General features: G+C 43.8%; 1 long non-coding RNA gene across 1 annotated transcript in view; it reads left to right on the plus strand.

Annotated features, from left to right (window-relative positions):
* Positions 1-22,910, plus strand: part of LOC142774697 (uncharacterized) — a 130,940-nt gene that overhangs the window by 63,018 nt on the left and 45,012 nt on the right. Inside the window, exon 2 of the long non-coding RNA XR_012886510.1 lies at positions 7,295-7,372. This is a non-coding gene — a long non-coding RNA (uncharacterized LOC142774697). The remainder of the gene's footprint in view (positions 1-7,294; positions 7,373-22,910) is intronic.

Consider the following 22,910-nt stretch of genomic DNA (forward strand, 5'->3'; position numbering starts at 1 on the left):
GATGGTCGAAATTTCCGGAATTTCTACTACGGCGCATCTTGTAATCATACCGTGTTTTTTAACGTTAAACCACACCAGTTATTATTTTGTTAGGTTGTTAGTTGACAGAATCGCTTTCTGTGTTGCAGACATATAGTTCGAATGCACCACGCCACAGCTTTCGCTGCTGTTCTCCTGCGCAGTTTTCCTTCTATTATTGCTATATTGACAACATGAACACTCGAAGCGCTTTTTATAGCGGAAGCTGTTATGATATCACTTTTCGGGTCACGCGCAGTTGAATGATGTCTGCTGCCACTGCCGCCGCCGCCACCGGTGTCCGTGACCACGTCGCGCGAAATTAGAAAAAAAAAAACCTTGCACCAATGACCCTGTGGGGCTTGAACCCGGTACGCTGGGTACCAGCCCGATATTTTACCACAGAGTTCCGCACGTGCTTGTAACTTGTCAAACTTGCCTTAGGCAGGCCTGACCTAGCACTAATGGCACAGTGAGGCTCCAACTCGGGTTCGCTGGGTGCCAGCCCAGTATTCTACCACTGAGCTACACGGGTGCTTGTGAATGGTTGTCAAACTTGCCTTAGATGGGTTTGATGCCGGGAAAACAATCGCGTTAATACGACTTATAAAGCGTTTTACAGCGAAAGAACAACCAGTCGTCGCACAATGCGAATAGCGTAACGAGTGGGCTGCAACCAATGCCCCAATTCATTGCGAAATCTCGTTCTTGTTTGCCAATTAACCGTGGCGCATACCCACTACAGCCTTAATTCCTCTTCGTCGTCAGCCAACGCATGGACAATTGGCAAAAAATTCCTTGCAAGTGTTTAGCGGATACCACGATTCTCAGAAGAATGACGAAATATAGCATAGCGAATTTATTATTAATTCCCTAGTGGGTACCAAGCAACTGTGCTTGCAGTAGTTACCCAATGAATGTTTTGAAAAAGCTCTGAAAGGCCGCTCTTCTAGCTTTCGCTGTGACTGTGCTGCGCCTACCGTGCAAGCCTGGCATTTTTTTTTTTTTGGTTTGCCGTTGACGTCATCGTAATCATTCCCCATTAAGTCTTCACTCCGCGCGTCACATATTCTACGTGCGAACGAAAGAAATTGCGACGAACTGGACGGGCACCGCGTCACTGGCTTAGCAACTGCAGACTTTCAGCAAGACTGGCGCACGCACTACCTCGAGAGGCTCGAGTAAACTGCTGCTACTTGCACGGGTCGTGCTTTCTCGGCTGAATTCGTCTCCAGACAGCGCGAAAACTGCTTCGCTCCCTGGAGCAGCCGTAGCCTCTTATACTCCAGCGTTTTTCGAGAGTTTATGCATGATCGAATATTGAAGGAGAGAAAAATGTGAGATTACTGCTACTGTATTCATTGCTTCACCCTTGCGGCGGCGCAACTGTGACTTCGTTGACGATAAACATTGAGTTGGTTATTTATTTATTTAATCTTTCATTCATTTAATGCACCATATAGGCCCCATGAGAAGCATTTAATAAAGGAGGTCTTCCTAGAAAGAAATATCAACTAGAAGAAAATAAAAAAAGTTGCAATTATACATGAAACAAAGAAAATAAGGAGAGGTGCTGTCAAAGTAGTGTAAAATGAAAGCAGTAAAAAGAAAAAAAGTAAGAACAGCCACAAAAGCACACTGTGGTATTTTCTTAAGGGGAGGTTATGATAGAAAATCATATTACCAGGCATGTTAACAGGATCTCTGACTACGGACCGATTTAAACTTTTTTTTTTGCATACAGCTCTACCTGACGTGGCTGACTAATTCTTGCTCGTAATTCTGTGCACGCTTCTGATAAAATGAATAATGAATAATTAAATGAAAAAGAATGTCAATTTTACTCGCCAATAGAGGAAAAAAATGTGATATGTATGCGTTTAGACTTGTTCAAGTTCTTTATTATTCATGCTTGACTCTGTGAAATTTGCATTCACGTCAGCATAAACTGTTGTTCTGAGAATTCGCGAAAAGTGAACAACCTCGTGTTAAACCTTGTTACTCTTATTACTGGTTCATGGTTCTTCGTTTCGCGAATTACTCACCCGGCTGGCAGATATGGTTCCTATTTTTTTTTCCTTCAGCAACTGAGACTAGCTCGAATAAGGTATAGCATTTCCTTTTACGTATACGCATGGTTTCACAATGTTTCGAAACGCTACTGGATCCCAGTTTGCGTAGTCGCCGCTGTAGCAATTGCTTGCTCAGCAGTTGACGACAGCCGGCATGTGCAAAGCGTCTGCGCTTCCACGGAGCTTTTTGATTCTGAACGCCGTCTCTCATATGCTGGCTCGTTATGTTTTTGCTTCCTTTGGGTTTTTTCATTATATCGTAAGAGTGTCGACTTCGTGAGCTTTGGTCTGTCGCTATTTTTGTTACAAACCGCAATATCGTTATACTGTTTTCGCGGGTACGTTTGCAAGCGAATTTTTTTTTTCGGGCGTGAATATGCGCTGCGCGGCTGCGTCGTTCGTTAGTGGGATACATTATTGCTTTACTTCAATATTTTGCGGGCGCAGTCGCTCAACAGCGTATTATTTGTACTTTCATTGTGCAGTAGAACGGCAAGACTGACGAGAAGTGATAATGTAGTTATAGTCGGGATTTCACGTCCTAAAGCTACAACGTGAATGTGAGGAATACCATAATGCAAGGCCAGGAATTTTTGATCTCCAGGAGTATATAGCATACACGTAATTCTTAAGTGCATGGGCATCTAGAATTCTGGCCTCCATCGAAAATGCGCCGCCGGGTCCGGGACTCGACCATCAGATCGACAGCGGAGCACCACGGACATACATAAGTTCCGAGCAATGCTGACGAGAGGCAAAGGCAACCGTGTGGCACGTCTATGTGTCTCTTGATGGAGCTGTAGTTTTTATTTTCTTGCTTTCATTTTTCCACAAGGCGTACACTAAGCTTCCGCGGATTTATCAAAAGGCTCGCCTTAAAAAAAAAGTAAATGAACTTGCCTGTTTTTATGCGTGTTACGATGTCAATTTTTTTTAAATAACAAGTTTCAAATTTTCGTCATCGCTTTTATCAACTCGCTTAGACGCCGTTGGTCCTTTGGGATCTATATAAAATCTGCTAATCGGCGTTTTCATAAAGTCAAGTGATAGCACGTTGGTGCGCGATATATTTTGCGCTCAGCCTTGTTGCCTTTCTGGTACCACATTTGGAAACATCGCGTGGTCACGTGTCAGGGCTTGATGAAACGCAACATGGCACTCTTTAAATCAAGTAATAACGGTTCATTACTTTTCTTATTCGTCGAAGAACCGACAGAACGAAATGAGGCAGTTAGAAATGAAGAAAGAAGAAAGCCACCAAGCCTGTGCGGTACGCGCAGCACAGTCACTCGGAAAGCTGGAAGAGCAGCCTTGTTGGGCCTTTTGTTGAACTCTCTTTTCGGTAACTGGTACAAGCACACTTGCAGGGTACCCACTTCGCCAATAATGGTCATAGTTTTTTGTGTATCAGCGAGGCCATTCACTCTTCCATCTTTTGTCATTCTTACGAGATGCGTGGTGCCAGCTACATACTCGCAAGGAATTCTGTGCATTTTTTTTTTAAATTCTAGATGTGGCTGACGGCTATGAAGAATTTTGACACAAATCGTTGTAATGGGTCGGAATATTTGACGATCCAATCGTTTCGAAATTCGCATTGTGTGCTGTCTGGTTGTTTCTCTGCTGTTCTGAAACACTTTATTGCTCATATTACGCGATTCCTTTCCCAACATCAAGCCTGCCTACGGTCTGTTTGCAATGCAGTTTCAAGCCCCAGAGTGGCTCAGTGGTAAAATAATGGTCTCATACGCAGGGCATCCGGGTTCAAATCCCACTGTGTCCGTAGTGTTCTTTTATTTACTGAGTTCTTTTCTTTTCTTATTTTGTGAGGTACTGGTAACGGACACCGGCGCTGACGGACAACCACGGCTCATTGTGATCTCATAACAGTTTTCACTGAAAACAATATGTTGTAAGGCAATGATCTTAACTGTAAAGGCCACAATCAGATTTTCTACCGTGCACTAGGGGAAAATAACCCTGGAGAAGGAAAAAAAAGGATGTGTAAAAATAAATTAAAAAAAATGAATATGACAAAGGTGACTCTTGAAGGCATGGTAGTCATCAGTGAGTCTGATACACTCCGACGGACAGATGAACAGTCGCACACACGTTAGCGTAGTCGCGTGATCTTATGAACCATTTAATTTTTTTTTCACTGTAAGTAGAGCGACAATTTTGCGAGAAAATGTAGTCGCAGTACGTAGACAACGAGCCCTGCATGTGTTCCCAATTTACCACTAGGCCAGAGCGTGCGAGTGCCGGCACTTATCGCAGGACATTAGCCGCGGATTTCGCAATTAGTACTATAGTGCATCTGCCTTAATTTACTGCACTCATTCGCTTGGCGCCCGCCGAGTCTCGACCTTGACAGCTGTGTACGACCCCGCTTGCTTTCGAAACAGTGTGTCGCCGTCTCTCCGCGACTAAACGCGCGTCGTTTCTGGACAAAACGAGCGTATGGGATCGCTCGACGTGAACACGTCCTTCAGAATAGCCGCGCCTCGCCATTTGCGACGAGACAAGTGCCCGCTCCTTCGAGGCGCGCCTAATCGCCTTTTTCGGGCGTAAGCCTAACACGCCTCTTCAAGCGCTGGGATTGACCGTAGGGTGTAGGAAGAGTCCATAGGAGTGGTGTAAAATTATTATCAAGATACGACGACGTCACCCTGCGAAGTCATCATATTTTCGCGTTTAAAAAGTTGAGCCTTATAGCGTTCTACTGTTTAAAGCGAGGCTCAAGCGTCCTGTAAGTTTTGTTGTTTGTTTGTTTGTGGCAGTATCAGAGACGCGTTGACTTTAGGTGGACTAGTGATTCCTTAGATTCTTTCTGAGCTCTCTATATACGCACGCTCAGATTGTTCAAGACTCCTTGCGCCTGAAAGCAGTGTCCAGTTCAATTGTGTTAGTTCATCCTGCTTATTATGACCAGGCGATATGGATTTGCTGGCGTAAACCTCAAATGAAATGAAATGAACCTTTATTTCAGACTTGTGTAAATAATGAAAACATGGCTGCGGAGAAGGAAAAAAAAAGTCGCTCAGTTGTGGCTTTTCTTGATTGCGGCCGACGTGATACCACAGCGCAAACGATAAAGCAGTGCGTGTTGGATATTTTCTATGTTCTTGTTTTTTTTTCGTTCCACTGCTCCTTGATACGAAACCACCGGCTATTGTTGTGCCCGTGAAACTGCTCTCGTATGATTTTTTTTATTGTAGTATTATCTTTTACCGGAACGTTGTTCAAAGAACGAGCATCTGGAGCAACATATTGGAATGACAGAGCACTGAAATTCCATCTGCCTTGTGGAGACTTTTCCTATAAAGCACCCAAAGCGCAAAACGCGCATATACGTTTATCTGAATTTGCATATATACAAACCCTGGAGACCAGATTTACTTGGCATGAGCGAAAAAAAAAATCATATACCCAAACTATTACTTGGCTTTTTGGTTTTGTTTCTCGAAATTTTTTTTGCCTCAGGGACGCTCAAACTAAGGAAGGCGTGGGATAAGTACATATGTACAAAGCAAAACTAAAAAGCCGTAACTGAACAAATATCTGTTGTTGCCGTCGTTTAAAAGCAGCCATTCCTGAAGGCATGGCATTCAAACACGGATGCAAGAAGCAAGTTAAGACGCCATGGCGTTTGTGGTGTCTTCATTTCTGTCTTGTGTCAATGTCAGAACGTCTGATCGTTTATAGTGAATATCTAACCAACCAGGAAGATCTTTTATAAACAATAGTGCGCTGAAGCTGCGTTAATAATTTCTTGTACACAGCCGGGGAAGATTACGTCTGTATGTTTTCTTCCTCTTCGTGCAATCTGCTGTGATGTTTTTGTTTGGAAAAACAAGGTGTAATAAACCGAGAAAGCCTTGTGTCTGACGTGAACAGAGGTGGCCTTGAATGAACAACCAGTTCGAGAAAAAGCCCCGCCGTGGTGGTCTATTGGCTAAGGTACTCGGCTGCTGACCCGCAGGTCGCGGGTTCAAATCCCTGCTGTGGCGGCTGCATTTCCGATGGAGGCGGAAATGTTGTAGGCCCGTGTGCTCAGATTTGGGTGCACGTTAAAGAACCCCAGGTGGTAGAAATTTCCGGAGCCCTCCACTTCGGCGTCTCTCATAATCAGATGGTGGTTTTGGGACGTGAAACCCCACATATCAATCAATCAGTTCGAGAAAAAAAGAACACTTCAAATAAAGATGGCGTGAACGTCAGGCGCAGCGATAGTCATGAAAAATGAATTAAAGAACGACTGTGTGCATAGGCATACAATGATACGCAATGTTCGATGAGCAGGAACTTAATTAGGGATACCTGATGAATGTATGTTAGGATAGGCATCCCGGACGGCTTTCGCCGTTCAGTCGTCTCAGGCGAGTGCGTAATGGACCACGTGAGTTTGTTACAGCAAAAAAAAAAACATAAAAAGGAATCAGGAAGTAACAATTCCGCTTGTTCGTGCATATGCGGGAACAGCGTTGTAATAAGGTCGTAGAAAACCGTTTCTAACATTAAGCTCTTGAACTACTTATAGCCTCACAGCCTGCAGTAAGCGTGTTTAGAAATGCTGACAAATTTATATAGCACTCACAAGTCCGATAACAAAGTATTTCCTGTATATTTCCTGTTACGATGACCTCCTGGCGTTGGTTTGTTTGTTAATATTTGTATTTGTACCAACTGCTATGGGTGTGACTTATCGTGTTTTTTTATTTTGACACTTATACAACATAAATAATGCGTTCACTACCACTTTATTTCTTGCATTATGTCTCCTCCCTTTGATTTCCACTTCTTCAGCAAAGCTGCTCCGGATAAATTGTAATTTATTGTGAGTGCTGATGTCAATGTTTTTTTTTTGCTCCAGCTTAACTAAAAGCTCTGCGAATGGCTGGCAGTACAGTGAAAATAAGTATCAAAATAAATAATAGTGTGTGCCCCACGTCCGGCAGAATCAGAAATCATTCATACCGGCGTCAGCGCATCCGTTCACACGTGCCACTTGCCCAATTTTTATTCCTTCGTGTATACCTACTTTTTAAGTGAAAAGCACGCACTACTGGGAGAGGTGGTACATTTTAACTGGTTAGTGTGCGCTGTGTTTAGTTTGCTTCGTTTTGCGTCTTTGAATAAACGTCTGCTCACTATGGAACGAAATTGTCATTCTGCACTAAGCGCTGCACGTTTCTGTGACGCAGGATTCTTCCTTTGCGGAACTGCGCACTGCTGCACGCAAGTCGACGTGAGAGCGTTGAGGAGTACCTGAAATATAAGAGGTGAGTGGTATGATGATGATGAATACTTTATTTGCGCTGTGTTTGTGTGTGTGTGTGTGTGTGTGTGTGTGCGTGCGAAAGAGAGAGATAGAGAGAAAGAAGGAACAAAATAAATAAACTATATAATAGAGCAAGTATAAATAAAGAACAAGATAAATAAACAAGTAAATAAGTAAATAAGGAAATACATAAAAAAGACAGTGCACTCGCGTATACGGTGGTAATGTTCTTGTAACAGCGCGACAACATCAGGAAGAGACAAAAAAGACAGGAAGACCGCAGCGCTCTTTTCTGTCTCTTCCTGAAGTTGTCGCGCTGTTACAAGAACATTACCACGACGAACCAACTCGCCCAAGTTAAGCTGTAGTTGCGTATATCGTTTTATTGCTAGCAATAAAAGAGAGAACTAGAATAAGTATGCCCTTATCTAATAATTAGGTGTGATACAAGAGCGTTTGTATAATTTCTTATGCTAATTTTTGCCTGTTTCGAAGCGAAGGCTGGTTTTAACAGGCGCAACACTACTGTTTGTGCTATGATTTTAATGTGTCATTGTAATGTATCGAACAGTTACATCGAAACGATAAAGCCAGCCAAGCTCGGTCTAGATTGATTGATTGATATGTGGGGTTTAACGTCCCAAAACCACCATATGATTATGAGAGACGCCGTAGTGGAGGGCTCCGGAAATTTTGACCACCTGGGGTTCTTTAACGTGCACCCAAATCTGAGCACACGGGCCTACAACATTTCCGCCTCCATCGGAAACGCAGCCACCGCAGCCGGGATTCGAACCCGCGACGTGCGGGTCAGCAGCCGAGTACCTTAGCCACTAGACCACCGCGGCGGGGCGCTCGGTCTAGAACTAGACAAACCCCAGACTTCGCAGCGAGGTGACCGGCATGAGACATTTAAGTTGTGCTGCTCACCGGTCTTGTTAAATCCGAAAATTTACTGAATATTTTTTTATGAAACTGATGTGTCAAAATGCCTGTCGTGCCTGTACAACTTCACTGAGATAACGGAATGGATTGTGCACGATGTGCTATGTGAAAGCCAAATGGTAAAAAAAAATTCGGCAGATCCCACGTACCTAGGAATCGAAGTTAGGCGAAGCATGAGAAGGGAAGGTGACCATGTTTCATTTTTTTTATTGAGTGACACGTCATGAAATGACGCTAAATATATGTACAAAATTAAGTGGTGCACGCACAGAAATACGTTGACGATTTGCAGATGTTTGTACAACCATTTGTTGGTACTTGCGCAACGATGCCAACTGGAACATGCGTATTAGGAACACCAGAAGCTGATATGAAGTGCTGATGCTCGCGAAGATGCTGACCCTGGACAGTGCTACACAAATCAACTTCAGCGCATGGCAACTAACCACAATTGACGTTAACCCACATGACGGCTGTATCAAATAAGTACAATTGTAATGTTTATACAATTGGGCAGGCAGCACTGCAACCACTATTCACGTTTCACAAAAAATTAGCGTCTTTTTGAAAAGTATTTCCGAGACCTGCGTAGCTCTGTGGTAAAATGCTTCATTGCCACGCAGAATGCTTGGGTTCGATTCCAGCTGGATACCGTAAATTTTCTCTTTGCATTCGTTGGGGGGTCAACGCTGCCTATGACAGGTTTTTCTTAACACTGAAATTTATTCTATGCTTTTATTGAATCAACGCTACCGATGTCGGGTACTTCTTGACGCTCGTGCGTTCAAATCGCCCGTGTGTGTTCTCGTCATTCCTGGGTAGATAGTAAGTGTCAATCACCTGTGGCACATACCCGCATACCAGCGGCACATACCGGCCCGTGAGTATGTGTCACTGTCTGGCGGCAAGTATGTGCCACTGTTAGACGACGTACGTGACGGGATTGTGACATTATTCATGTCTTGACCAGTGCGCCATATTCGTCAAACCATCTCACCCTCCCATGGTGATTTTGGTTCACGCCAATTTAAGGGGGCGACCACGACAGCACCCAAACGTAAGCAGCTAGATAGATAGATAGATAGATAGATAGATAGATAGATAGATAGATAGATAGATAGATAGATAGATAGATAGATAGATAGATACGCTCAAAGTCGCCGAAGTTCGCTAAGAAATGCTTCACATTTAAAAGAAGTCCTGTCACTTCGTGTTAGGAATAACTACCTTTGGAAAATAATTTCTTGCGAAAGATAAAGAGAAAACCAAAGAGAAACAAAAAAAAAGGCCGCTCACCTCCGTAATTACTTCTTGCTTGGCACGCGTGAAGCTGCCATATTTTTCCATTTTTATTTGTGCGTTGTAGTTTGGTTATATTTTCCTCGTTATTTTCATTTAGTTTCTTTAAATTTCCGATAATGTTGTCGACGCGACAATATGACACATCCCATGTCACTGTCTGTCACCAGGAAATACAACCGACTCTATACGTCCGCACTCTTCTTGACGAGCAAAAGGAAAAAAAAAAGAAGAAAAGAGAGAGAAAGGGGGCGAGCGAGAGCCTTCAGTCAGAGTACTAACTTGCCACAATCGTCAACGAATCACGTCTGCAAGAAACAACTAAAGCACTCCTGGGATTTGTGAATTTTAGCGGACCGGCTTACTGTTTGTGACACGGAACGCACCGCTTCTACTTCACCATTGAAATAAACAGTGGACTTTCTCTCCTTTTCTCGCAAACTTTCTCGTCACCTTCTTTCTCTCTCTCCCAGTTCAGGGCATTCCACCAGACTGCTGACCACCCTGTCTTTCATTCACATTAGTCCTTTTCTTCCTTCCTATACTGAGGGAGCCACATTCCTGCCTGCTCCTTCTTAGCTCCGCATTGGGCGCGTCCATGTCCTCATTGTCAGACAGTGGCTTCACAAAGTGAACGCACGAGCAACATGCGATCTAAAAAAGCTGCACCAGGACGAGCTTTCAGGCCTAATAGCTGATTGAGCCGGTGCCTTCGAGTCATTTCCTTAACGAGACCGGCCGGAAGACGAACCCGGAAACCAGTGAAAAAAGACGAATCCGCCGCTGGTTCTTGTTAAGCTTTCGTACAGTACACTTTCGCAAAGCCTAATCCGCAATTAACGGGGGCATTCGTCGAGCGACATAGCTTGTGCGATCGACAGGAGCTGGCTGCTGCTTCAATAGGTTCTATGGCGGATTTCGTAAGAAACAATGTATGCGATGGTCGTAGCGATGCGTTATGACCATCGTGTTACCTTCGATGTAGATGTAGCGCGACCGTGTTGAAGTAATGTTCTCAATTGGTCTCAAAACATCAATTGTCTGCCTTACTCTACATGCGATGTGTCTTTACGTGCAACTTTGGATCATTCATCTGTGTTTAGAGAAAAATGTGCTGACCATTTAGAGTACGCAGTGCTCTACTATGGGAGAGCATTGGGCCGTGTCTTTGGGAAAAGTTGTTAACAATTTAGAGTACCTGCTACTCTACTATGGGAGAGCATAAAGCCGTGTTTTTGGGAAAAGTTGTTAACGATTTAGAGTGCCTGCTACTCTACTATGGGAGAGCATAAAGCCGTGTCTTTGGGAAAAGTTGTTAACGATTTAGAGTACCTGCTACTCTACTATGGGAGAGCATAAAGCTGTGACTGGGAAAAGTTGTTAATGGTTTAGAGTACCTGCTACTCTACTATGGGAGAGCATAAAGCCGTGACTTTGGGAAAAGTTGTTAACGATTTAGAGTACCTGCTACTCTACTATGGGAGAGCATAAAATCGTGACTTTGGGAAAAGTTGTTAACGATTTAGAGTACCTGCTACTCTACTATGGGAGAGCATAAAGCCGTGTCTTTGGAAAAAGTTGATAACAATTCAGAGTACCTGCTACTCTACTATGGGAGAGCATAAAGCCGTGTGAGGGAAAAGTTGTTAACGATTTAGAGTACCTGCTACTCTACCATGGGAGAGCATAAAGCCGTCCCATGGGTGTCAAATTTCGCATGTCTCTAGCGGTTGCTGAAAGGAAAAGGCCGCAACAAATAGATTAATGACGTAGAAACTCCACACTGCGGTCTGGTTTTGTTGACTATTACCATAAATGTATTTATGCATTTTGTTTGTTTACGTTAAAGCGCATTCACCACGGTTCTCGTGGGCATTGTAGAAATAAGTGTTTATACAGTAGTTTAGCGCAGCGAAGAGTCACCACTATTAGGACCTTAGTACATGCATATTTCATGGATTAGGCTAGAACAATCGACATCGTACCAGTTCTATGAAGGCGCAAGTCTTGGATGGCTCATCGCCCCGCCGCGGTGGCCTAGTGGCTAAGATACTCGGCTTTATTTATTATACATATAATATAATTTATTTATTATACTTCAAAGGCCCTCAACAAAGGGCTTTACATGAGAGAGTGGGCAAACTATATAGGGTTAATTAAACAACGATTCTATAGAGGCGGAAATGTTGAAGGGCCGTGTGCTCAGATTTGGGTTACGTTAAAGAACCCCCCAGGTGGTCGAAATTTCCTAAGCCCTCTATTACGGCGTCTCTCCTAATCATATGGTGGTTTTGGGACGTTGAACCCCACATATCAATCAATCTTTCTGTTCTTCTACCTATTTTACCTTCTTTCATTCTTTCGTTTTCTTTTTCTCGCTTGCTTCTTCTCGTTTTATATTTCGCGCGTGGTTCTTATGCGTGATACTATATGTGTGGTTTCTATTTCATGCCTGCGTTGCTCCAAGTGACAATGGGACACGCCAGAAAGCGACAGCCCGGGCGCCACAAATGCTCCCTACTTATCATCATCAAGACGCTAGAAGAACAGGGGGAAGAGGCCCTCTTTTTGGCGTGCGCTTATGCTCACTATGCCTCAGGTGTCTACGCTACGCGTGACTTTGCCTGCGTTACGCTAAGCTACGACAACGTACGATGACGTCGTATGACAGCGTAAAACATCCCGAGCTGCTAAAGTGCTCCACGTTTAAAATAAATAAATAGAAGGCAATGGGGCTAGTGAACGCTAGCTCAGCCAAAAAAATGGCAGCATATCCACGAAGTGAATGATGAAGAGTAAGGCGAAGAATTCGTCCGTCCATTCGTTCTTGCTTCCGTCCGTCTATGCGTCCGTCAGTGTGACCGTCCATGCGTCCATCAGCCCGTCCGTGCGTGCGTCTGTTCGTGCGTCCGTCCCTGCATTCGTCCATGCAGCCGCCCCTGCGTCCGTTCATGCGTCCATCCATGCATCTGTCTATGTGTCCGTTCGTCCATCTATTCAACACTCCAAGTACCACCATCTCGCATCTTTTCATCATATATTCCCCATACAGAAGCACCGCCGTCCAGCGGACATCCCAATGATTAAACGAGAGGTGGCGCATGCACACTTTCTTACGGCGTGCGCTTCGGGTTTACTTCCCACCTTTAACCACCTCGAGTTCATGGTATATACTAGTTCACTGTATTCATGGCTCTGCGGCCGAACGCTCGTGTCTTTCGTGTCCTTCTTGTCTCTGTGTCGTCGTTTTGTTCTCGCGCTATAACTATCGTCATGCCATACCAACTAGCCCAAGCTGCCACACTTCTAAGCTCGCTAAACCTTTCGAAAACCAAGGAGGTTACGCCCAGCGAGTTTGACGTAGCAAACTTTTTCAGTCAGATAGTGCTCAATGTACATGCCAATGGCTGCTAATGGGAAATGAGAGGCGGATAATTTGGCTTTTACTTTCTTACGGCTTGCGCTTCGTATCTACTTCCGATTTTTAACCACCTCGAGTTCATTCATGGTATATACAAGTTCATTGTATTCATGGCACTGCGGCTCAACGCTCGCTAAACCTTTCTAAAGCTAAGGAGGTTACACCCAGCGAGTATAACGTAGCAACCCTTTCTTGTCAGATAGTGCTCAATGTACATGCCAATGGCTGCTAATGGTGATCGCAGCCTGCGCGTTAACTAAAAGCCAAATGCTCCTGTCTCTCATTACCCATTAGCAGCCATTGACATGTACATTGAGCACTATTTTTTATTGTTCAACAACGCACAGAAGAAATCTCTCACCGGCACCACCTTGAATGTCAAAATGTTATACTTGTTACATACTACGGGGGACGAACGGGTGCCGGTATAAGAAGCCTCGCCCCTAAAAGAAGATACACTGCAGCGAACAAAAGCCAGAGCTGTGATCAAGCTTCTCAACGATCTCAAAAAAAAAAAAAACGATAAAACACACAGGCACAGGTGAACGCATAAACCGGAAACAACGCCTGTTCGCCCGTCTTGTTCACCGACGAAACAGCGGCCACAGAAGAGTACTCTGAAAGGTTTTGAACGAGGCGCACGTGCGGACAGCTTGCGCAAGTCGTTGAAAAGGCGAAACTGTATGCAAAACGTCTTTACCTTTTTGTTTGTACTTGCTTCTTTCCACCAGGCGCGCGCTTGGTAAGACATTCTATATAGGTTCTCCTTTTTTACGTGGTATTTTCAGGTGGGTATAACGTTCTCGTCGAAGCGACTTTTTTTTTTTTGGTACGTACAGAGAGCTTTCAGACGAAGATTGTCGGGAACGATGGAAATTCAAGAATTTCGAGTGGGCAGAACGGTTCCTTCAAAAGCTTTCTCGTCCTGCCATATGTATACAGAGGCAGGCCACTGTCGGTCCCATGTTATCAATGAATTAAGCTTTGCGCAAGCTTGCGGCGAGGTATCGTCCCTGCAGGATGTTATTGCTCAACGGGATCCTTCACAGAATCCCGGAACCGTACTCCTGCATCGTCTATATGTTCACCTTGGTCGTTGCGTAATAACGTGAGACCTCAAGCTGGTTGAGGTTCCATACTGAATAACACATCTCGCCAAACTTTATCGAATTCGGGCAAATGGAAGCGTTCTTTCACAACAGCGCTCTAACTTCGATGCGTAGAGAAATGTACGACTATCTCCGGAGCACGATATATCGACATGAGGTGGCGCAATACGCCCCATAACACGGTTTTCCTTCACGAGGTGAGCTTGCCCGCTGCGGTGGGCTAGTCGTGATCGCTCTCGACTGCTGAACTATACAGGTTGCGAGATCGAATCCCGGCAGCGGCGGCAGCATTTTCGACGGATGCAAAAATGCGTGAGGCCCGTGTACTCGGATTTACGAGCAGGTTAAATATCCCCGGGGTGCCGAAATTTCGGACCCCTTCCTCCATGGCGTCTCTCATAATCGTACGGTTCCAATAACACCGTGGATATGCAGTGTTAATTCCTAAGAATTATTACGTTACCGCTTGCCCCTTTTCTTACTATAAGTTGCCTTTTCCCCGCGGGAGGGCGCTTTCTTCGCGCGCATTTGGGAGTGCGAGTGGTGTGACCAGGAGGGCGCCATTTTGATTTAGACTCAGTGGGAACTATCTCTTCCCGTCGCGTGCCTTCTTTCTCCGTTGCTCGTTGTCGCGGCCGCCTAGTGAAGTCGTCGTTCCCTTCATAAGCCCCCCATTTTTTTTTTAAACGTGACGGCTGCCGCGAAAAGAAAAGAACCTAGCCGTTCTTCATGAATCTGGTGACAAGCATCCTAGTAGAGTGTACAGAAAAGAGGTCTGATGTCACCGCTGCGTATGACATCCCGGGAATATCAGCCGCAATGGAGGAGTGGTTGTGGTTAAGGTCCCTGGATATTCTATTAAAGGACTTCAGCTGTGGCGCTCGCGGCTGCTGATCCTAAGTTTCGATCCTTGCCGCGGAGCTCGCATTTCGGTGAAGCCGAAGTGCGAGTCGCTCCCAATGCATGGTGGTGTACGGTGCGTTGCAGGTGAACGTCAAATTACACCACATCCTCACAACTCCCGGAACCCTACACTAGGGCATCCTTAGTAATCATTTTTTTTTTTGGTTTGGGGACGAAAATGCCAGATATATTGTTATTATTATTATTATTATTATTATTATTATTATTATTATTAATCCAAGGAAGACGCAGAACATCATATTGAAAAACAACGCCCATGAGGCTTCCTGCTCCCGACGAGAACCCTCACCTGCGTTTGAAATTGATTAGTCGACGTTTACATGGATGCCGCATTTTCCATACTACAACTCGCCCTGCATATAACCCATAATCCCAAATACAAAGTACGAAAACAAAGAAAAAAAGGTGGAAGCGAAAATGCTTGCGACCCGCGTGTTCAGATTTGGGTGCACGTTAAAGAAACACAGGTGATCGAAATTCCCGGAGCTATCCACTATGGCGTCTCTCATAATCACATGGGTCGGTAACTAGATACACCTGGTTTTGGAACTGGAACGATCTTACCCACTTTCTATTCACGAGGAACAATGCCTGCTCGTGCTTAGTTGAAAAACAAACAAGGGGCATTAGCTACAATTAGCAAAGAGGAAACCGGGCGGGGCAATTGCTTGCAAATTATGCAAGGCTATATCCGCCGGCTACCTACAACATCCTAACCTTACTTAACCTAACCACTTTCCATTCATGAGGAACAATGCCGCATGAGTGCGATTGCTGAAATATATGCGAAAGAATGACATTGGTAAATTTTTTGGTGTTTTTCAATGTCCCACTCACAGTGAAAGTGGGATAGATAAAAAAGATTTATATCAAACTAATTGCCACTTTTTGGTCAGTTAGTTATATGATTGTGTGGCGGTACTAACCGCAGAAACTTTTGCGCAAGAGACGACATCAAACATTGACGGTGGTGGTGTTGCAATAAATATAGGATGGAAGGCGCTCTGGATGCAAGTGCGGACAGAACGGAAAAGAGATATGCTCCATATTTTTCAAATTTATGTATGAAAAAATAAATATGAGGGTAGTCTGCGTTAGCTATCCCAACATCATCATATAGTGATATACGAGATACACAGAAACCGGAGGCCGCACATAGCCAACATCCTTTTCGTCGACATCGGCGTGTCCACAAAGTAAACTGTCATAATTATTTATTTATTTACTTATTTATTTACACATACTGCAGCCCTAATTGCGCTACGGCAGAAATGTGTTGCGTAAGGCTGACGTGTCTTTGTGTTTGATTAGAGCAATTACAGTGTGACGATTACAGACGACGTGTCTAATTAGAGTGATTACAGCGTGACTGCGTAAGATGAAGGCGCTGCGTTTCGTCGGACGGGAATTGGCATATAGTGCTATCCATATTTTTTTATCTTTTTACGTTTACTTCATTACTAGTGGCTATTTCAAGACGAAATTTCTTCAAGGTGCTTCTTTCTGATGCACGCAGTGGTCTAGTCATGTTTTTTTTATGTGTGTGTGGGAATTTCACAGGCTTTCTTTATAACACAAAAAAATGAGCACGCAATAAGTACGTTGTTAAAAGTAGCCCATAAATATGCCGTTTGAACATGCGCACATCTGCCTCATTGACATTTCGACCATTAGGCAAGTGCTTTTTGAGTTGCAAGTGTCATTATGACAAAATAATCCTTTGTAATTAACGCAAAAATTTGTAGTGGCTACTACAGTACACTGGGAACATTATATTTGCTTCGCATAACGCCGTGCTTCTTTTTCAAATCGCACTGCGTGCGCCCCCCCCCCCCCCCCCTATATATACATATATGTATCATCAGCCTGACTACGTCCACTGCAGGACAAAGGCCTCTCCCATGTTCCGCCAGTCAACTCGGTCCTATGCTTGCTGCTGCCAATTTATACCCGTAAACTTCTTAATCTCATCTGCCCACCTAACTTTCTGTCTCCCCCTAACTCGCTTACCTTCTCTAGGAATCCAGTTAGTTACCCTTAATGACCAGCAGTTATCCTGTCTATGCACTACATGCCCGGCCCATGTCCATTATCCTTCTTTATTTCAACTATGATAGCATTAACCTCCGTTTGTTCCCTAATCCACTCTGCTCTCTTCTTGTTTCTTAAGGTTACACCTACCATTTTTCTTTCCATTGACCACTGCGTCGTGCTCAATTTAAGCTGAAACCTCTTTGTAAGTCTCCAGGTTTCTGTTTCATAGCTAGGTACCGGCAAGATGCAGCTGTTATATACCTTCCTCTTGAGGGATGGTGGCAATCTACCTGTCATAATTTGAGAGTGCTTGCCAAATGTGCTCCACCCCATTCTTATTCTTCTAGTTACTTCAATCTCGTGGTTCGGCTCCGCGGTTATTACCTGCCCTTAGTAGACATAGTCTTCTACAACTTCAAGTGCACTATTACCTATCTCGAAGTGCTGCTCTTTTCCGAGGTTGTTGTACATTACTTTCGTTTTATGCAGATTATTTTAAGACCCATCTTTCTGCTCTCCTAGTCTAACTCCGTAATCATGAGTTGCAATTCGTCCCCCGAGTTACTCAGCAATGCAATGTCATCAGAAAGCGCAGGTTACTAAGGTACTCTCCATTAACTCTGATCCCTAGCTGTTCCCACTCTAGGCTTCTGAAAACCTCCTGTAAGCACGGGGTAAATAGCATCGGGGAGATTGTGTCCACCTGCCTTACATCCTTCTTGATTGGTATTCTGTTGCTTTCTTTATGAAGCTTTATGGTAGCAGTTGATCCCCTGTAGATTTCTTCCAGTATGTTTATAAATACTTCATCGACGCCCTGATTCCGCAGTGTCTGCATGACTGCTGATATTTCTACTGAATCAAACGCCTTCTCGTTATCCATGATGGCAATGTATAGTGGTTGGCTATATTCTGAGCGTTTCTGTATTACCTGATTGATAGTATGAATGTTGTCGATTGTTGAGTAGCCTGTTCGAAATCCTGCTTGTTTTTTTGCTTGAATAAATTCTAATGTTTTATTAACTCTGTTAGCAATTACCTTTGTAAATAGCTTGTATACCAGGAAGAGCAAGCTGATTGGCCTGTAATTCTTCAAGTCCTTGTCATCTCCTTTCTTATGTATTAAGATTATGTTAGTTTTCTTCCAAGAATCTGGTACTCTTCCCGTCCGGTCGCACCTCGTAAACAGGTTAGCTAGTTTTTGTAACACAATCTGTCCTCCATCTTTCAGTAGATCTGATGTTACCTGGTTCTCACCAGCAGCTTTACCTCTTTGCATGCTCTCCTAGGTTTTTCTGAATTCATCTATCATTACTGGTGGGGTGTCATCTGGGTTACTGCCAGTTCTTATAGTATTAAGGCCGGAGGTGTCCTGGCTACTGTAGAGATCTCTGTAAACCTCCTCCGCTATTTTAACTATCCTATCCATATTGGTAGTTATTTTGCCATCTTTGTCCCTTCGTGCGTACATCCGATTTCTACCTATCCCAAGTTTCTTCTTCACTGCTTTGACGCTTCCTCCGTTTTTCAGATCGTGTTCAATTCTCTCCGTGTTATACCTTCTTACATTGGATACCTTACGCTTATTAATCAACTTAGAAAGTTCTGCCAGTTCTATTTTGTCTGTTGTACTAGAGACTTTTATGCTTTGACGTTTTTTAATCAGGTTCTTCGTCTCGTGGGACAGCTTGCCACTGCCCTCTATAAGTACCGTACCTCCTACCTCCACTGCACAATTCGTAATGATACTCGTCAGATTATCATTCATTGCTTCAACGCTAAGGCTGGTTTCCTAGATAAGAGCCGAGTACCTGTAGTATTCTACCACTGAGCTACACCGGGGCTTGTAACTTGTTGTCAAACTTGCCTTAGGCAGGCTTGATGTCGGGAATGTAATCGCGTTAATACGACTTATGAAGTGTTTTACATTAGCGAAAGAACAACCAGTCGTCGCACAATGCGAATAGCGTAACGAGTTGGCCGCAACCAATGCTCCAATCCATTGCAAAATCTTGTTCTTGTTTGCCTATTACCCGTGGCGCATACCCACTACAGCCTTAATTCCTCTTCGTCGTCAGCCACTGCATGGACAATTTGCCGAAATTCCTTGCAAGTGTTTAGCGGATACCACGCTTCTCAGAAGAATGACGAAAAATAGCATAGCGAATGCCGGCCTACTACCCCAAAAATTACTATTAATGCCCTAGTGGGTATCAAGCAAGTGTGCTTGCAGTAGTGATCCAATGAGTGTTTTGTAAAGGCTCTGAAAGGCCGCTCTTCTAGCTTTCGCTGTAATTGTGCTCCGCCTACCGTGCAGCCCTGGCGTTTCTTTTAAAGTACCGACGGAATGAATTCAGTAGAAGAGCCTATTGCCCCACGAATTCAAAGTCGCAAAAACATTTAGAATCTGTCTTGTACGAGCGGAGTTACAATGATTTGTCGCACGCTGCAATAGACGTCAAACTCTGCTCATGTGCCGCTGCGAAAAAACGTCAACACCAGCGTCCCCATCGCCGCACCGGCCATTAATGGGTACTGCAAAGAGATCCGTCCGCAAGCGAACGCGCACAGGCCCTCCTCTTTTGCTGGTATCGAGGCGCGGTTTCCTGAAAATCAGCGACCTGGCAAGCTTCTTTTTTTCTATCCAACCTCGCTTCAGAAAAGTCGGAAGTTCATCGAAACGAACTGTGCGAACAATGCAAAAGATGTTTCAGTTATTTCGGTGTGCTACTAGTGTCAATTTAGGTGCAATCAAGCATCGCATGACATCGAGCTCGAGCCAAGCACTGCGACATTTCTTTTCTATCATCTGTTATTCCTCTCACCCCTTTCCCCAGCACAGCGTTGCCAGCTGGTCTATGAACTGGTTAACCTCCCTGCCCCTCCGCTTATTCTTTCCTCCTCCTCCTTCTCCTTGAGCACTATTTATCTTCTTTATTTTTTGGAATACTCGAGTTTTCAGTGTGGTCACGTGCGCAGAAGTCGTGTCCTATACGCGCGGCGGGCCCACTAACGGCCGAGCGCGCCATTTTGAAATCAGCCAATGGCTGTGTAAAATGGCTTTGACGAGTTATTTTCGAGCCTATTACGTGATTTGTCGAGAGGAGAGAAGTAAAATTTTAGCTGACCTTTAGAATTTGTTGCGAGTTCCAGGCCACGTGCTATGCTATAATAATTGGCTCGCGTGTTTTCGGGAGCTTCGACTACCGATCGGAAGATTTTTCTGACCATGCTGAAAAAGTGTTGTAGTGCCTCATTAGGAAGGGACCGTGAGACCCTTTTTAAGAGACACAAGACTAAGAGATGACGACGTAGCTTTTAAGCCAAAGTAAACTGAAGATGAAGGCATGGGATTATTATTCGAACAGGCTTATCGTGAACTGGCCGCTAAACTTGGCAACCCTAATTACTGGTAATTGTTTATTTTTTGTCGTTCTACTGTATTGATTCATCGCCTGTCGTCAGTAGCGAACAGTACTCACGACAGCCATGTATAAGCGTTTGGCGAAGGAAAGCCGGAAACTGAATGAAATCCAAGTGGGAGCTAAAAGGAGAAAAAAATCGCTACACGATACAGCTTGCGTCATCGCAGTTTCTCGCTGAGACCTTCTGTATACTGTAAGCTTAAAAATAATGACCAGTAAATGACACCCTAAACAAACCAAAGAAATTCGATTTTGGTGTGTGCTAAGGGCCGACTCAACTGAACTGTAGGAAACAAGAGAATGTCGGTGTCGAGAACCGTTCACCTCTTTCTTTCTTTTTTTTTCTTTCTTTCCTTCTTTCTTTCTTTGCGTAAAAAAGAAAAAGTCGGTTCTCCCACCATGCAATCGGATGCCGAAATTGGCATCGGTGACCTTTTCGGGGCAGTCCAATTCAAACCAGTGCAAGTTCTTTTTCGATATTTAGTTCTTTAAGGCCAGAAGTTTAAATTGAACCTTTAGAAGCCATTGAATGGACAAGAGTTGACGAGTGGAGTCAGCGGTAAAAAACAAGAAGAGCGTGCTTTTCAGACGCCCCGGGCAAAAGCTAAAAAAAAATGTTAATAAACAAGACAGTCTCGAGCTTCAATTCTCAGCCGAAGCCTTCTTGTTCTTGCGAAGTTTGCCACCCTCTGCTCTTCCAGATTAACTTTTGTAACATCCGCGCTCCTTGGACATCTGCCTGTAAGTCTAGACTGCGAACTTTGTGGAAAACAACTCGGTTTCGAAAACAGAGAGGCTGTTGTAAGACGCCTGCAGATGCCTTCGATCATCTGATAAGCTCTCGTCCTCCCTTGGAACTTGGAATAAACCCTAGATGAACAAAGGATAACGTAGCGCGATTGCAGCAGACAATGTTGAGTGCAGACGTGGTTTCAGCAGTTGTTTGACTACATCATGGAAAAACTTTGAAGTATTTCCTAGAAAAAGGAAAATAGGTTTTCCAAGCTCGATCAATCTGTGCAACCCAAAGCCCAGCTTTTGTTCTATATTTATTTATTTACTTATTTTTTAAACAAGTGCGCTGTGCGGCTGACAGGAGTATTAGAAGTGGAGAAGTTGGGGTCTTAGTAGAGTGTACGTAATTTGATAACGTTAAATAGAGGTACTTAGAGTCAGAGTTCAATTATAGATTTCGTTTTTCTTTTTGTGAGAACTGAAAAACTTGAACCTTGTCGAGTGTTACTTATGTGTAGTTCTTTATTAAATGGAGGGGTGCGACGTTTTCTCTCGACTTTCGCCCAGAAAGGAATAAAAGAACAAAAAGTAACGTGCACTGTAAAACTCAGCACTAGCCAAAGTTCTCGCTTGAACCACTGCTTTTGTTGGCCTACTAAAGTACTCATAAATAATGACGAAAAATTGGAGGACCCTTAATATTCACTTTTCGGAGTTTAACGCGATAGCAATATTCAGTCCCTAGTGCGTATGTATGCGAACAACTTGGTGCATAACTTTTAGTTCATGATGTTACTCAAGAAGTTTAAACTGTGGATCGCTGCAATGTAATCGATAAAGTTCAAAGTGGCTTGTGACAGTGAATTTTCCGCACATGGATGTATTCTCTGTAATGGGTAGCATGCTTTCAAGCCACGAGTGATTATGCGCGTGAAACCAACGTTACTAGAAAAGTATCTAGTAACGTTGCGTGAAACGTTTTCGACATTTCTATGCACCCACTACGTGGTCTTAAGGCGATACGCGCAGTAACGTGTGTGCTTTTTTTTTTTAATAAAGAGTGGGCAGCTTTAAACCACAAACTCCTTGTTATAATTGCATGTTCTGACGCCCGATGACAATGTGTGCTTGTACCACGAAATATTAGTGCGGTACTACATCTTGTAATGTGAAGCCTGTATAAAAAACACGTGTGTTTTTTTTTAAGCATGGATGTTATTTTCACTGCATTTCCAAGCAATCTCCAAACAGAGGAAGCTATCTTCACTGTATATCTAAGCAGACGTGCGGCTGCATGGTTGGTGGATCGCTTGCTTGTGACCGTGGCTCGATTCTCAATCGGACCCGTAATGTCTTCTTCTTCTTCTTCTTCTTCTTCTTCTTTTTCTTCTTCTTTTTCTTCTTCTTCTTTTTCTTCTTCTTCTTCTTCTTCTTCTTCTTCTTCTTCTTCTTCTTCTTCTTTTTCTTCTTCTTTTTCTTCTTCTTCTTTTTCTTCTTCTTCTTCTTCTTCTTCTTCTTCTTCTTCTTCTTCTTCTTCTTCTTCTTCTTCTTCTTCTTCTTCTTCTTCTTCTTCTTCTTCTTCTTCTTCTTCTTCTTCTTCTTCTTCTTCTTATTATTATTATTATTATTATTATTATTATTATTATT

The sequence above is a fragment of the Rhipicephalus microplus genome, chromosome 10 (assembly GCF_043290135.1).
Source record: "Rhipicephalus microplus isolate Deutch F79 chromosome 10, USDA_Rmic, whole genome shotgun sequence".
Classification (NCBI taxonomy): Eukaryota; Metazoa; Arthropoda; class Arachnida; order Ixodida; family Ixodidae; genus Rhipicephalus; species Rhipicephalus microplus.